Genomic DNA, 16301 nt, shown 5'->3' on the forward strand with positions numbered 1-16301 from the left:
GTGCTAGAAGAATATTATACGAGCTTGAAGACAGAATTGGGCAAATTAATTTGCAGTTGAAACTGAAGTTTGTTACTTATTCAGATATTATATGCACTGCCAATTTTTAGCTGAGATTCTAAAAGAACTCAGAGACAAAATGGACTTAAAGTTTTGTCAGAAGTGGGATTCGAACCCACGCCTCCAGGAGAGACTGCGGCCTTAACGCAGCGCCTTAGACCACTCGGCCATCCTGACCACATTTGCTTGATCATCTACAGAGAGGGAAAGATATTGTGAACCAAAAAAAGCACACAACTTAGGTCATGAGTGGCTAGAGCAAGAAAAAAACTCACTGCACTTTTCCAAGTAGACAACCATATAAGCCCATGTGAGGGAAATGATCTGATTTTTTCTCTCCCAAGAAAAAAGTAGAGTAAACACACAATTGTCAGAAGTGGGATTTGAACCCACGCCTCCAGAAGAGACTGCGACCTGAACGCAGCGCCTTAGACCACTCGGCCATACTGACTTGCATTTGTGGAACCTTCCACAGGCCAGACAGCCATGCAAGTGGGGTACCGAAAAGGCATGCCCTCAATTTATTTATCCTATTATAAGTACTTCCAACAGATCTTTGAACAATCCATAGAGAGCAGTACCTATGAAGAACTCTTTAGACCTTTAAGGCGTACAAAGAGAAAGTGCTATTAACCAGCCACTTGAAAGGCCCAAAGCTGCTTTGAAATTGAGTCAACAGCCACCTCTTGGCTAGCTAAAGCAAATTCAACAAGGAATTTCAATGTCACAACATAGGGTGGAATACGCAAATCTAAGCAGCCCCTGATCACAGCCCTGAGGAAATTGCCGTAAGTGTGCTGGAGTCCAACTGTCTACCAGATGCTAGGCATTCTTCCATATTTGCATGGCCTGTCTGGCCAGGGCATACAAGAGTATGACTCTTCCAGATGAGCTCTTACATGGGTCCTATGCTCATATAGTAAGGACTGCACTTTGTCAGCAAGACTTTATACAACCGAAATATATGAGAAACCCCAGCTCTCTTGACTAGATGAGGACGGAATCACATCCCAGGTGAAGACCAACAGATGCAACTTCCATCAGATGTTAACCTGAAAAAGGAGATTACATCTCCAAAAGTCATGTCAGAAGTGGGATTCGAACCCACGTCTCCAGAGGAGACTGCGGCCTAAACACAGCGCCTTAGACCACTCGGCCATCCTGACAGTGCAGAGTCTTAAGAAATGTATAAAAGTCACTCAGAAATTTCTGCCTCATGCAAGCCTGAAATAATTTAAACCTTCAAACACAAGGTGCAACTTTATGCACAGGACAATAAACACAGAAGATCACATGTGAAAGCATTTCATTTCACAGGTGTACAATTTTTATGCTTTTAAAATACCTCATACCTCTCACCAGCTATTTAGGGTCCTGTATCCTACTCACAAAATTACCTTGCCTGCGACCTCTCTCTCTACACAAACAACTACTGCACAGGAAGTAGGAAGGCAGAAGGTGGGGCATATTATGCAAATGTATGCTGTCATTGTGCCTTGCAGATTCATGCAGGATTTCTAGATCCTTGCTGGATACAAGAGAGCAGACCTTGTTTCAGATCAACTGTCCCTAGCAGGGAACGTCTGAGCACATGCAGTCTTTTGCTCTCTAGCCCCTGGCCTGGGACTTACCCTCACTGGCTGAGGCGTGAATTTCTGCATACCAACGTTGCATAGATGGTACGTTTGTGGTCGGTTTGGGATGGGTGGGAGGTCAAAAGCAGGGAAAAGTATGTCGCCTTCACTTCTAGTCTCCTCTTCTAGGCCTACCTGCCGTTCACTCACTCTGTCTTTGTTTCATTCTCTCCTTCCTCAACACCCCTTCTCACTCACTCGCTCTATCACTTGTGCTCTTTCCCCTTGCTCTGCATTTCATAGTGGAAACATCTCTTGAATGGAGCATTAGAAAATGAGGTTACATAAAATTAACAATCTACTTATTGGAAACCAAAAATATCACAAGACTGAATGTAACCCATTTCATTAATAAAAGGGACTTTTTAAGCACCCCCCAAAAAACACATAAAACACCACGAGTGCTAGAAGAATATTATACGAGCTTGAAGACAGAATTGGGCAAATTAATTTGCAGTTGAAACTGAAGTTTGTTACTTATTCAGATATTATATGCACTGCCAATTTTTAGCTGAGATTGTAAAAGAACTCAGAGACAAAATGGACTTAAAGTTTTGTCAGAAGTCTGATTAGAACCCACGCCTCCAGGAGAGACTGCGGCCTTAACGCAGCGCCTTAGACCACTCGGCCATCCTGACCACATTTGCTTCATCATCTACAGAGAGGGAAAGATATTGTGAACCAAAAAAAGCACACAACTTAGGTCATGAGTGGCTAGAGCAAGAAAAAAACTCACTGCACTTTTCCAAGTAGACAACCATATAAGCCCATGTGAGGGAAATGATCTGATTTTTTCTCTCCCAAGAAAAAAGTAGAGTAAACACACAATTGTCAGAAGTGGGATTTGAACCCACACCTCCAGAAGAGACTGCGACCTGCACGCAGCGCCTTAGACCACTCGGCCATCCTGACTTGCATTTGTGGAACCTTCCACAGGCCAGACAGCCATGCAAGTGGGGTACCGAAAAGGCATGCCCTCAATTTATTTATCCTATTATAAGTACTTCCAACAGATCTTTGAACAATCCATAGAGAGCAGTACCTATGAAGAACTCTTTAGACCTTTAAGGCGTACAAAGAGAAAGTGCTATTAACCAGCCACTTGAAAGGCCCAAAGCTGCTTTGAAATTGAGTCAACAGCCACCTCTTGGCTAGCTAAAGCAAATTCAACAAGGAATTTCAATGTCACAACATAGGGTGGAATACGCAAATCTAAGCAGCCCCTGATCACAGCCCTGAGGAAATTGCCGTAAGTGTGCTGGAGTCCAACTGTCTACCAGATGCTAGGCATTCTTCCATATTTGCATGGCCTGTCTGGCCAGGGCATACAAGAGCATGACTCTTCCAGATGAGCTCTTACATGGGTCCTATGCTCATATAGTAAGGACTGCACTTTGTCAGCAAGACTTTATACAACCGAAATATATGAGAAACCCCAGCTCTCTTGACTAGATGAGGACGGAATCACATCCCAGGTGAAGACCAACAGATGCAACTTCCATCAGATGTTAACCTGAAAAAGGAGATTACATCTCCAAAAGTCATGTCAGAAGTGGGATTCGAACCCACGCCTCCAGAGGAGACTGCGGCCTAAACACAGCGCCTTAGACCACTCGGCCATCCTGACAGTGCAGAGTCTTAAGAAATGTATAAAAGTCACTCAGAAATTTCTGCCTCCATGCAAGCCTGAAATAATTTAAACCTTCAAACACAAGGTGCAACTTTATGCACAGGACAATAAACACAGAAGATCACATGTGAAAGCATTTCATTTCACAGGTGTACAATTTTTATGCTTTTAAAATACCTCATACCTCTCACCAGCTATTTAGGGTCCTGTATCCTACTCACAAAATTACCTTGCCTGCGACCTCTCTCTCTACACAAACAACTACTGCACAGGAAGTAGGAAGGCAGAAGGTGGGGCATATTATGCAAATGTATGCTGTCATTGTGCCTTGCAGATTCATGCAGGATTTCTAGATCCTTGCTGGATACAAGAGAGCAGACCTTGTTTCAGATCAACTGTCCCTAGCAGGGAACGTCTGAGCACATGCAGTCTTTTGCTCTCTAGCCCCTGGCCTGGGACTTACCCTCACTGGCTGAGGCGTGAATTTCTGCATACCAACGTTGCATAGATGGTACGTTTGTGGTCGGTTTGGGATGGGTGGGAGGTCAAAAGCATGGAAAAGTATGTCGCCTTCACTTCTAGTCTCCTCTTCTAGGCCTACCTGCCGTTCACTCACTCTGTCTTTGTTTCATTCTCTCCTTCCTCAACACCCCTTCTCACTCACACGCTCTATCACTTGTGCTCTTTCCCCTTGCTCTGCATTTCATAGTGGAAACATCTCTTGAATGGAGCATTAGAAAATGAGGTTACATAAAATTAACAATCTACTTATTGGAAACCAAAAATATCACAAGACTGAATGTAACCCATTTCATTAAAAAAAGGGACTTTTTAAGCACCCCCCAAAAAACACATAAAACACCACGAGTGCTAGAAGAATATTATACGAGCTTGAAGACAGAATTGGGCAAATTAATTTGCAGTTGAAACTGAAGTTTGTTACTTATTCAGATATTATATGCACTGCCAATTTTTAGCTGAGATTCTAAAAGAACTCAGAGACAAAATAGACTTAAAGTTTTGTCAGAAGTGGGATTCGAACCCACGCCTCCAGGAGAGACTGCGGCCTTAACGCAGCGCCTTAGACCACTCGGCCATCCTGACCACATTTGCTTGATCATCTACAGAGAGGGAAAGATATTGTGAACCAAAAAAAGCACACATCTTAGGTCATGAGTGGCTAGAGCAAGAAAAAAACTCACTGCACTTTTCCAAGTAGACAACCATATAAGCCCATGTGGGGGAAATGATCAGATTTTTTCTCTCTCAAGAAAAAAGTAGAGTAAACACACAATTGTCAGAAGTGGGATTTGAACCCAAGCCTCCAGAAGAGACTGCGACCTGAACGCAGCGCCTTAGACCACTCGGCCATCCTGACTTGCATTTTCTGAACCTTCCACAGGCCAGACAGCCATGCAAGTGGGGTACCGAAAAGGCATGCCCTCAATTTATTTATCCTATTATAAGTACTTCCAACAGATCTTTGAACAATCCATAGAGAGCAGTACCTATGAAGAACTCTTTAGACCTTTAAGGCGTACAAAGAGAAAGTGCTATTAACCAGCCACTTGAAAGGCCCAAAGCTGCTTTGAAATTGAGTCAACAGCCACCTCTTGGCTAGCTAAAGCAAATTCAACAAGGAATTTCAATGTCACAACATAGGGTGGAATACGCAAATCTAAGCAGCCCCTGATCACAGCCCTGAGGAAATTGCCGTAAGTGTGCTGGAGTCCAACTGTCTACCAGATGCTAGGCATTCTTCCATATTTGCATGGCCTGTCTGGCCAGGGCATACAAGAGCATGACTCTTCCAGATGAGCTCTTACATGGGTCCTATGCTCATATAGTAAGGACTGCACTTTGTCAGCAAGACTTTATACAACCGAAATATATGAGAAACCCCAGCTCTCTTGACTAGATGAGGACGGAATCACATCCCAGGTGAAGACCAACAGATGCAACTTCCATCAGATGTTAACCTGAAAAAGGAGATTACATCTCGAAAAGTCATGTCAGAAGTGGGATTCGAACCCACGCCTCCAGAGGAGACTGCGGCCTAAACACAGCGCCTTAGACCACTCGGCCATCCTGACAGTGCAGAGTCTTAAGAAATGTATAAAAGTCACTCAGAAATTTCTGCCTCCATGCAAGCCTGAAATAATTTAAACCTTCAAACACAAGGTGCAACTTTATGCACAGGACAATAAACACAGAAGATCACATGTGAAAGCATTTCATTTCACAGGTGTACAATTTTTATGCTTTTAGAATACCTCATACCTCTCACCAGCTATTTAGGGTCCTGTATCCTACTCACAAAATTACCTTGCCTGCGACCTCTCTCTCTACACAAACAACTACTGCACAGGAAGTAGGAAGGCAGAAGGTGATGCATATTATGCAAATGTATGCTGTCATTGTGCCTTGCAGATTCATGCAGGATTTCTAGATCCTTGCTGGATACAAGAGAGCAGACCTTGTTTCAGATCAACTGTCCCTAGCAGGGAACGTCTGAGCACATGCAGTCTTTTGCTCTCTAGCCCCTGGCCTGGGACTTACCCTCACTGGCTGAGGCGTGAATTTCTGCATACCAACGTTGCATAGATGGTACGTTTGTGGTCGGTTTGGGATGGGTGGGAGGTCAACAGCATGGAAAAGTATGTCGCCTTCACTTCTAGTCTCCTCTTCTAGGCCTACCTGCCGTTCACTCACTCTGTCTATGTTTCATTCTCTCCTTCCTCAACACCCCTTCTCACTCACTCGCTCTATCACTTGTGCTCTTTCCCCTTGCTCTGCATTTCATAGTGGAAACATCTCTTGAATGGAGCATTAGAAAATGAGGTTACATAAAATTAACAATCTACTTATTGGAAACCAAAAATATCACAAGACTGAATGTAACCCATTTCATTAATAAAAGGGACTTTTTAAGCACCCCCCAAAAAACACATAAAACACCACGAGTGCTAGAAGAATATTATACGAGCTTGAAGACAGAATTGGGCAAATTAATTTGCAGTTGAAACTGAAGTTTGTTACTTATTCAGATATTATATGCACTGCTAATTTTTAGCTGAGATTCTAAAAGAACTCAGAGACAAAATAGACTTAAAGTTTTGTCAGAAGTGGGATTCGAACCCACGCCTCCAGGAGAGACTGCGGCCTTAACGCAGCGCCTTAGACCACTCGGCCATCCTGACCACATTTGCTTGATCATCTACAGAGAGGGAAAGATATTGTGAACCAAAAAAAGCACACATCTTAGGTCATGAGTGGCTAGAGCAAGAAAAAAACTCACTGCACTTTTCCAAGTAGACAACCATATAAGCCCATGTGGGGGAAATGATCAGATTTTTTCTCTCTCAAGAAAAAAGTAGAGTAAACACACAATTGTCAGAAGTGGGATTTGAACCCAAGCCTCCAGAAGAGACTGCGACCTGAACGCAGCGCCTTAGACCACTCGGCCATCCTGACTTGCATTTTCTGAACCTTCCACAGGCCAGACAGCCATGCAAGTGGGGTACCGAAAAGGCATGCCCTCAATTTATTTATCCTATTATAAGTACTTCCAACAGATCTTTGAACAATCCATAGAGAGCAGTACCTATGAAGAACTCTTTAGACCTTTAAGGCGTACAAAGAGAAAGTGCTATTAACCAGCCACTTGAAAGGCCCAAAGCTGCTTTGAAATTGAGTCAACAGCCACCTCTTGGCTAGCTAAAGCAAATTCAACAAGGAATTTCAATGTCACAACATAGGGTGGAATACGCAAATCTAAGCAGCCCCTGATCACAGCCCTGAGGAAATTGCCGTAAGTGTGCTGGAGTCCAACTGTCTACCAGATGCTAGGCATTCTTCCATATTTGCATGGCCTGTCTGGCCAGGGCATACAAGAGCATGACTCTTCCAGATGAGCTCTTACATGGGTCCTATGCTCATATAGTAAGGACTGCACTTTGTCAGCAAGACTTTATACAACCGAAATATATGAGAAACCCCAGCTCTCTTGACTAGATGAGGACGGAATCACATCCCAGGTGAAGACCAACAGATGCAACTTCCATCAGATGTTAACCTGAAAAAGGAGATTACATCTCGAAAAGTCATGTCAGAAGTGGGATTCGAACCCACGCCTCCAGAGGAGACTGCGGCCTAAACACAGCGCCTTAGACCACTCGGCCATCCTGACAGTGCAGAGTCTTAAGAAATGTATAAAAGTCACTCAGAAATTTCTGCCTCCATGCAAGCCTGAAATAATTTAAACCTTCAAACACAAGGTGCAACTTTATGCACAGGACAATAAACACAGAAGATCACATGTGAAAGCATTTCATTTCACAGGTGTACAATTTTTATGCTTTTAGAATACCTCATACCTCTCACCAGCTATTTAGGGTCCTGTATCCTACTCACAAAATTACCTTGCCTGCGACCTCTCTCTCTACACAAACAACTACTGCACAGGAAGTAGGAAGGCAGAAGGTGATGCATATTATGCAAATGTATGCTGTCATTGTGCCTTGCAGATTCATGCAGGATTTCTAGATCCTTGCTGGATACAAGAGAGCAGACCTTGTTTCAGATCAACTGTCCCTAGCAGGGAACGTCTGAGCACATGCAGTCTTTTGCTCTCTAGCCCCTGGCCTGGGACTTACCCTCACTGGCTGAGGCGTGAATTTCTGCATACCAACGTTGCATAGATGGTACGTTTGTGGTCGGTTTGGGATGGGTGGGAGGTCAACAGCATGGAAAAGTATGTCGCCTTCACTTCTAGTCTCCTCTTCTAGGCCTACCTGCCGTTCACTCACTCTGTCTATGTTTCATTCTCTCCTTCCTCAACACCCCTTCTCACTCACTCGCTCTATCACTTGTGCTCTTTCCCCTTGCTCTGCATTTCATAGTGGAAACATCTCTTGAATGGAGCATTAGAAAATGAGGTTACATAAAATTAACAATCTACTTATTGGAAACCAAAAATATCACAAGACTGAATGTAACCCATTTCATTAATAAAAGGGACTTTTTAAGCACCCCCCAAAAAACACATAAAACACCACGAGTGCTAGAAGAATATTATACGAGCTTGAAGACAGAATTGGGCAAATTAATTTGCAGTTGAAACTGAAGTTTGTTACTTATTCAGATATTATATGCACTGCTAATTTTTAGCTGAGATTCTAAAAGAACTCAGAGACAAAATGGACTTAAAGTTTTGTCAGAAGTCTGATTCGAACCCACGCCTCCAGGAGAGACTGCGGCCTTAACGCAGCGCCTTAGACCACTCGGCCATCCTGACCACATTTGCTTTATCATCTACAGTGAGGGAAAGATATTGTGAACCAAAAAAAGCACACAACTTAGGTCATGAGTGGCTAGAGCAAGAAAAAAACTCACTGCACTTTTCCAAGTAGACAACCATATAAGCCCATGTGAGGGAAATGATCTGATTTTTTCTCTCCCAAGAAAAAAGTAGAGTAAACACACAATTGTCAGAAGTGGGATTTGAACCCACGCCTCCAGAAGAGACTGCGACCTGAACGCAGCGCCTTAGACCACTCGGCCATCCTGACTTGCATTTGTGGAACCTTCCACAGGCCAGACAGCCATGTAAGTGGGGTACCGAAAAGGCATGCCCTCAATTTATTTATCCTATTATAAGTACTTCCAACAGATCTTTGAACAATCCATAGAGAGCAGTACCTATGAAGAACTCTTTAGACCTTTAAGGCGTACAAAGAGAAAGTGCTATTAACCAGCCACTTGAAAGGCCCAAAGCTGCTTTGAAATTGAGTCAACAGCCACCTCTTGGCTAGCTAAAGCAAATTCAACAAGGAATTTCAATGTCACAACATAGGGTGGAATACGCAAATCTAAGCAGCCCCTGATCACAGCCCTGAGGAAATTGCCGTAAGTGTGCTGGAGTCCAACTGTCTACCAGATGCTAGGCATTCTTCCATATTTGCATGGCCTGTCTGGCCAGGGCATACAAGAGCATGACTCTTCCAGATGAGCTCTTACATGGGTCCTATGCTCATATAGTAAGGACTGCACTTTGTCAGCAAGACTTTATACAACCGAAATATATGAGAAACCCCAGCTCTCTTGACTAGATGAGGACGGAATCACATCCCAGGTGAAGACCAACAGATGCAACTTCCATCAGATGTTAACCTGAAAAAGGAGATTACATCTCCAAAAGTCATGTCAGAAGTGGGATTCGAACCCACGCCTCCAGAGGAGACTGCAGCCTAAACACAGCGCCTTAGACCACTCGGCCATCCTGACAGTGCAGAGTCTTAAGAAATGTATAAAAGTCACTCAGAAATTTCTGCCTCCATGCAAGCCTGAAATAATTTAAACCTTCAAACACAAGGTGCAACTTTATGCACAGGACAATAAACACAGAAGATCACATGTGAAAGCATTTCATTTCACAGGTGTACAATTTTTATGCTTTTAAAATACCTCATACCTCTCACCAGCTATTTAGGGTCCTGTATCCTACTCACAAAATTACCTTGCCTGCGACCTCTCTCTCTACACAAACAACTACTGCACAGGAAGTAGGAAGGCAGAAGGTGGGGCATATTATGCAAATGTATGCTGTCATTGTGCCTTGCAGATTCATGCAGGATTTCTAGATCCTTGCTGGATACAAGCGAGCAGACCTTGTTTCAGATCAACTGTCCCTAGCAGGGAACGTCTGAGCACATGCAGTCTTTTGCTCTCTAGCCCCTGGCCTGGGACTTACCCTCACTGGCTGAGGCGTGAATTTCTGCATACCAACGTTGCATAGATGGTACGTTTGTGGTCGGTTTGGGATGGGTGGGAGGTCAAAAGCATGGAAAAGTATTTCGCCTTCACTTCTAGTCTCCTCTTCTAGGCCTACCTGCCGTTCACTCACTCTGTCTTTGTTTCATTCTCTCCTTCCTCAACACCCCTTCTCACTCACTCGCTCTATCACTTGTGCTCTTTCCCCTTGCTCTGCATTTCATAGTGGAAACATCTCTTGAATGGAGCATTAGAAAATGAGGTTACATAAAATTAACAATCTACTTATTGGAAACCAAAAATATCACAAGACTGAATGTAACCCATTTCATTAATAAAAGGGACTTTTTAAGCACCCCCCAAAAAACACATAAAACACCACGAGTGCTAGAAGAATATTATACGAGCTTGAAGACAGAATTGGGCAAATTAATTTGCAGTTGAAACTGAAGTTTGTTACTTATTCAGATATTATATGCACTGCCAATTTTTAGCTGAGATTCTAAAAGAACTCAGAGACAAAATGGACTTAAAGTTTTGTCAGAAGTGGGATTCGAACCCACGCCTCCAGGAGAGACTGCGGCCTTAACGCAGCGCCTTAGACCACTCGGCCATCCTGACCACATTTGCTTGATCATCTACAGAGAGGGAAAGATATTGTTAACCAAAAAAAGCACACAACTTAGGTCTTGAGTGGCTAGAGCAAGAAAAAAACTCACTGCACTTTTCCAAGTAGACAACCATATAAGCCCATGTGAGGGAAATGATCTGATTTTTTCTCTCCCAAGAAAAAAGTAGAGTAAACACACAATTGTCAGAAGTGGGATTTGAACCCACGCCTCCAGAAGAGACTGCGACCTGAACGCAGCGCCTTAGACCACTCGGCCATCCTGACTTGCATTTGTGGAACCTTCCACAGGCCAGACAGCCATGCAAGTGGGGTACCGAAAAGGCATGCCCTCAATTTATTTATCCTATTATAAGTACTTCCAACAGATCTTTGAACAATCCATAGAGAGCAGTACCTATGAAGAACTCTTTAGACCTTTAAGGAGTACAAAGAGAAAGTGCTATTAACCAGCCACTTGAAAGGCCCAAAGCTGCTTTGAAATTGAGTCAACAGCCACCTCTTGGCTAGCTAAAGCAAATTCAACAAGGAATTTCAATGTCACAACATAGGGTGGAATACGCAAATCTAAGCAGCCCCTGATCACAGCCCTGAGGAAATTGCCGTAAGTGTGCTGGAGTCCAACTGTCTACCAGATGCTAGGCATTCTTCCATATTTGCATGGCCTGTCTGGCCAGGGCATACAAGAGCATGACTCTTCCAGATGAGCTCTTACATGGGTCCTATGCTCATATAGTAAGGACTGCACTTTGTCAGCAAGACTTTATACAACCGAAATATATGAGAAACCCCAGCTCTCTTGACTAGATGAGGACGGAATCACATCCCAGGTGAAGACCAACAGATGCAACTTCCATCAGATGTTAACCTGAAAAAGAAGATTACATCTCCAAAAGTCATGTCAGAAGTGGGATTCGAACCCACGCCTCCAGAGGAGACTGCGGCCTAAACACAGCACCTTAGACCACTCGGCCATCCTGACAGTGCAGAGTCTTAAGAAATGTATAAAAGTCACTCAGAAATGTCTGCCTCCATGCAAGCCTGAAATAATTTAAACCTTCAAACACAAGGTGCAACTTTATGCACAGGACAATAAACACAGAAGATCACATGTGAAAGCATTTCATTTCACAGGTGTACAATTTTTATGCTTTTAAAATACCTCATACCTCTCACCAGCTATTTAGGGTCCTGTATCCTACTCACAAAATTACCTTGCCTGCGACCTCTCTCTCTACACAAACAACTACTGCACAGGAAGTAGGAAGGCAGAAGGTGGGGCATATTATGCAAATGTATGCTGTCATTGTGCCTTGCAGATTCATGCAGGATTTCTAGATCCTTGCTGGATACAAGAGAGCAGACCTTGTTTCAGATCAACTGTCCCTAGCAGGGAACGTCTGAGCACATGCAGTCTTTTGCTCTCTAGCCCCTGGCCTGGGACTTACCCTCACTGGCTGAGGCGTGAATTTCTGCATACCAACGTTGCATAGATGGTACGTTTGTGGTCGGTTTGGGATGGGTGGGAGGTCAAAAGCATGGAAAAGTATGTCGCCTTCACTTCTAGTCTCCTCTTCTAGGCCTACCTGCCGTTCACTCACTCTGTCTTTGTTTCATTCTCTCCTTCCTCAACACCCCTTCTCACTCACACGCTCTATCACTTGTGCTCTTTCCCCTTGCTCTGCATTTCATAGTGGAAACATCTCTTGAATGGAGCATTAAAAAAATGAGGTTACATAAAATTAACAATCTACTTATTGGAAACCAAAAATATCACAAGACTGAATGTAACCCATTTCATTAAAAAAAGGGACTTTTTAAGCACCCCCCAAAAAACACATAAAACACCACGAGTGCTAGAAGAATATTATACGAGCTTGAAGACAGAATTGGGCAAATTAATTTGCAGTTGAAACTGAAGTTTGTTACTTATTCAGATATTATATGCACTGCCAATTTTTAGCTGAGATTCTAAAAGAACTCAGAGACAAAATGGACTTAAAGTTTTGTCAGAAGTGGGATTCGAACCCACACCTCCAGGAGAGACTGCGGCCTTAACGCAGCGGCTTAGACCACTCGGCCATCCTGACCACATTTGCTTGATCATCTACAGAGAGGGAAAGATATTGTGAACCAAAAAAAGCACACATCTTAGGTCATGAGTGGCTAGAGCAAGAAAAAAACTCACTGCACTTTTCCAAGTAGACAACCATATAAGCCCATGTGAGGGAAATGATCAGATTTTTTCTCTCTCAAGAAAAAAGTAGAGTAAACACACAATTGTCAGAAGTGGGATTTGAACCCAAGCCTCCAGAAGAGACTGCGACCTGAACGCAGCGCCTTAGACCACTCGGCCATCCTGACTTGCATTTTCGGAACCTTCCACAGGCCAGACAGCCATGCAAGTGGGGTACCGAAAAGGCATGCCCTCAATTTATTTATCCTATTATAAGTACTTCCAACAGATCTTTGAACAATCCATAGAGAGCAGTACCTATGAAGAACTCTTTAGACCTTTAAGGCGTACAAAGAGAAAGTGCTATTAACCAGCCACTTGAAAGGCCCAAAGCTGCTTTGAAATTGAGTCAACAGCCACCTCTTGGCTAGCTAAAGCAAATTCAACAAGGAATTTCAATGTCACAACATAGGGTGGAATACGCAAATCTAAGCAGCCCCTGATCACAGCCCTGAGGAAATTGCCGTAAGTGTGCTGGAGTCCAACTGTCTACCAGATGCTAGGCATTCTTCCATATTTGCATGGCCTGTCTGGCCAGGGCATACAAGAGCATGACTCTTCCAGATGAGCTCTTACATGGGTCCTATGCTCATATAGTAAGGACTGCACTTTGTCAGCAAGACTTTATACAACCGAAATATATGAGAAACCCCAGCTCTCTTGACTAGATGAGGACGGAATCACATCCCAGGTGAAGACCAACAGATGCAACTTCCATCAGATGTTAACCTGAAAAAGGAGATTACATCTCCAAAAGTCATGTCAGAAGTGGGATTCGAACCCACGCCTCCAGAGGAGACTGCGGCCTAAACACAGCACCTTAGACCACTCAGCCATCCTGACAGTGCAGAGTCTTAAGAAATGTATAAAAGTCACTCAGAAATGTCTGCCTCCATGCAAGCCTGAAATAATTTAAACCTTCAAACACAAGGTGCAACTTTATGCACAGGACAATAAACACAGAAGATCACATGTGAAAGCATTTCATTTCACAGGTGTACAATTTTTATGCTTTTAAAATACCTTATACCTCTCACCAGCTATTTAGGGTCCTGTATCCTACTCACAAAATTACCTTGCCTGCGACCTCTCTCTCTACACAAACAACTACTGCACAGGAAGTAGGAAGGCAGAAGGTGGGGCATATTATGCAAATGTATGCTGTCATTGTGCCTTGCAGATTCATGCAGGATTTCTAGATCCTTGCTGGATACAAGAGAGCAGACCTTGTTTCAGATCAACTGTCCCTAGCAGGGAACGTCTGAGCACATGCAGTCTTTTGCTCTCTAGCCCCTGGCCTGGGACTTACCCTCACTGGCTGAGGCGTGAATTTCTGCATACCAACGTTGCATAGATGGTACGTTTGTGGTCGGTTTGGGATGGGTGGGAGGTCAAAAGCATGGAAAAGTATGTCGCCTTCACTTCTAGTCTCCTCTTCTAGGCCTACCTGCCGTTCACTCACTCTGTCTTTGTTTCATTCTCTCCTTCCTCAACACCCCTTCTCACTCACACGCTCTATCACTTGTGCTCTTTCCCCTTGCTCTGCATTTCATAGTGGAAACATCTCTTGAATGGAGCATTAAAAAAATGAGGTTACATAAAATTAACAATCTACTTATTGGAAACCAAAAATATCACAAGACTGAATGTAACCCATTTCATTAAAAAAAGGGACTTTTTAAGCACCCCCCAAAAAACACATAAAACACCACGAGTGCTAGAAGAATATTATACGAGCTTGAAGACAGAATTGGGCAAATTAATTTGCAGTTGAAACTGAAGTTTGTTACTTATTCAGATATTATATGCACTGCCAATTTTTAGCTGAGATTCTAAAAGAACTCAGAGACAAAATGGACTTAAAGTTTTGTCAGAAGTGGGATTCGAACCCACGCCTCCAGGAGAGACTGCGGCCTTAACGCAGCGGCTTAGACCACTCGGCCATCCTGACCACATTTGCTTGATCATCTACAGAGAGGGAAAGATATTGTGAACCAAAAAAAGCACACATCTTAGGTCATGAGTGGCTAGAGCAAGAAAAAAACTCACTGCACTTTTCCAAGTAGACAACCATATAAGCCCATGTGAGGGAAATGATCAGATTTTTTCTCTCTCAAGAAAAAAGTAGAGTAAACACACAATTGTCAGAAGTGGGATTTGAACCCAAGCCTCCAGAAGAGACTGCGACCTGAACGCAGCGCCTTAGACCACTCGGCCATCCTGACTTGCATTTTCTGAACCTTCCACAGGCCAGACAGCCATGCAAGTGGGGTACCGAAAAGGCATGCCCTCAATTTATTTATCCTATTATAAGTACTTCCAACAGATCTTTGAACAATCCATAGAGAGCAGTACCTATGAAGAACTCTTTAGACCTTTAAGGCGTACAAAGAGAAAGTGCTATTAACCAGCCACTTGAAAGGCCCAAAGCTGCTTTGAAATTGAGTCAACAGCCACCTCTTGGCTAGCTAAAGCAAATTCAACAAGGAATTTCAATGTCACAACATAGGGTGGAATACGCAAATCTAAGCAGCCCCTGATCACAGCCCTGAGGAAATTGCCGTAAGTGTGCTGGAGTCCAACTGTCTACCAGATGCTAGGCATTCTTCCATATTTGCATGGCCTGTCTGGCCAGGGCATACAAGAGCATGACTCTTCCAGATGAGCTCTTACATGGGTCCTATGCTCATATAGTAAGGACTGCACTTTGTCAGCAAGACTTTATACAACCGAAATATATGAGAAACCCCAGCTCTCTTGACTAGATGAGGACGGAATCACATCCTAGGTGAAGACCAACAGATGCAACTTCCATCAGATGTTAAACTGAAAAAGGAGATTACATCTCCAAAAGTCATGTCAGAAGTGGGATTCGAACCCAAGCCTTCAGAGGAGACTGCAGCCTAAACACAGCACCTTAGACCACTCGGCCATCCTGACAGTGCAGAGTCTTAAGAAATGTATAAAAGTCACTCAGAAATTTCTGCCTCCATGCAAGCCTGAAATAATTTAAACCTTCAAACACAAGGTGCAACTTTATGCACAGGACAATAAACACAGAAGATCACATGTGAAAGCATTTCATTTCACAGGTGTACAATTTTTATGCTTTTAGAATACCTCATACCTCTCACCAGCTATTTAGGGTCCTGTATCCTACTCACAAAATTACCTTGCCTGCGACCTCTCTCTCTACACAAACAACTACTGCACAGGAAGTAGGAAGGCAGAAGGTGGGGCATATTATGCAAATGTATGCTGTCATTGTGCCTTGCAGATTCATGCAGGATTTCTAGATCCTTGCTGGATACAAGAGAGCAGACCTTGTTTCAGATCAACTGT

At 43.5% G+C, this 16301-nt stretch overlaps 15 non-coding genes across 15 annotated transcripts; all 15 read right to left on the minus strand.

Annotated features, from left to right (window-relative positions):
• Positions 1 to 154: 154 nt before the first annotated feature.
• Positions 155 to 237, minus strand: TRNAL-AAG (transfer RNA leucine (anticodon AAG)). The gene has a single exon. It is a non-coding gene; the product is annotated as a tRNA-Leu (tRNA).
• Positions 238 to 428: 191 nt separating this feature from the next.
• On the minus strand, positions 429 to 511 carry TRNAL-CAG (transfer RNA leucine (anticodon CAG)). Its single transcript has one exon. It is a non-coding gene; the product is annotated as a tRNA-Leu (tRNA).
• Positions 512 to 1143: 632 nt separating this feature from the next.
• TRNAL-UAG (transfer RNA leucine (anticodon UAG)) lies at positions 1144 to 1226 on the minus strand. Its single transcript has one exon. It is a non-coding gene; the product is annotated as a tRNA-Leu (tRNA).
• Positions 1227 to 3238: 2012 nt separating this feature from the next.
• On the minus strand, positions 3239 to 3321 carry TRNAL-UAG (transfer RNA leucine (anticodon UAG)). Its single transcript has one exon. It is a non-coding gene; the product is annotated as a tRNA-Leu (tRNA).
• A 1024-nt stretch (positions 3322 to 4345) lies between these two features.
• Positions 4346 to 4428, minus strand: TRNAL-AAG (transfer RNA leucine (anticodon AAG)). The gene has a single exon. It is a non-coding gene; the product is annotated as a tRNA-Leu (tRNA).
• Positions 4429 to 5334: 906 nt separating this feature from the next.
• Positions 5335 to 5417, minus strand: TRNAL-UAG (transfer RNA leucine (anticodon UAG)). Its single transcript has one exon. It is a non-coding gene; the product is annotated as a tRNA-Leu (tRNA).
• A 1024-nt stretch (positions 5418 to 6441) lies between these two features.
• On the minus strand, positions 6442 to 6524 carry TRNAL-AAG (transfer RNA leucine (anticodon AAG)). The gene has a single exon. It is a non-coding gene; the product is annotated as a tRNA-Leu (tRNA).
• A 906-nt stretch (positions 6525 to 7430) lies between these two features.
• On the minus strand, positions 7431 to 7513 carry TRNAL-UAG (transfer RNA leucine (anticodon UAG)). Its single transcript has one exon. It is a non-coding gene; the product is annotated as a tRNA-Leu (tRNA).
• A 1298-nt stretch (positions 7514 to 8811) lies between these two features.
• TRNAL-CAG (transfer RNA leucine (anticodon CAG)) lies at positions 8812 to 8894 on the minus strand. Its single transcript has one exon. It is a non-coding gene; the product is annotated as a tRNA-Leu (tRNA).
• Positions 8895 to 9526: 632 nt separating this feature from the next.
• Positions 9527 to 9609, minus strand: TRNAL-UAG (transfer RNA leucine (anticodon UAG)). Its single transcript has one exon. It is a non-coding gene; the product is annotated as a tRNA-Leu (tRNA).
• A 1024-nt stretch (positions 9610 to 10633) lies between these two features.
• TRNAL-AAG (transfer RNA leucine (anticodon AAG)) lies at positions 10634 to 10716 on the minus strand. Its single transcript has one exon. It is a non-coding gene; the product is annotated as a tRNA-Leu (tRNA).
• Positions 10717 to 10907: 191 nt separating this feature from the next.
• On the minus strand, positions 10908 to 10990 carry TRNAL-CAG (transfer RNA leucine (anticodon CAG)). The gene has a single exon. It is a non-coding gene; the product is annotated as a tRNA-Leu (tRNA).
• A 632-nt stretch (positions 10991 to 11622) lies between these two features.
• Positions 11623 to 11705, minus strand: TRNAL-UAG (transfer RNA leucine (anticodon UAG)). The gene has a single exon. It is a non-coding gene; the product is annotated as a tRNA-Leu (tRNA).
• A 2014-nt stretch (positions 11706 to 13719) lies between these two features.
• Positions 13720 to 13802, minus strand: TRNAL-UAG (transfer RNA leucine (anticodon UAG)). The gene has a single exon. It is a non-coding gene; the product is annotated as a tRNA-Leu (tRNA).
• Positions 13803 to 14827: 1025 nt separating this feature from the next.
• Positions 14828 to 14910, minus strand: TRNAL-AAG (transfer RNA leucine (anticodon AAG)). Its single transcript has one exon. It is a non-coding gene; the product is annotated as a tRNA-Leu (tRNA).
• Positions 14911 to 16301: the final 1391 nt, after the last annotated feature.

The sequence above is a fragment of the Lissotriton vulgaris genome, chromosome 8 (genome assembly GCF_964263255.1).
Source record: "Lissotriton vulgaris chromosome 8, aLisVul1.2, whole genome shotgun sequence".
In the NCBI taxonomy this organism is placed as follows: Eukaryota; Metazoa; Chordata; class Amphibia; order Caudata; family Salamandridae; genus Lissotriton; species Lissotriton vulgaris.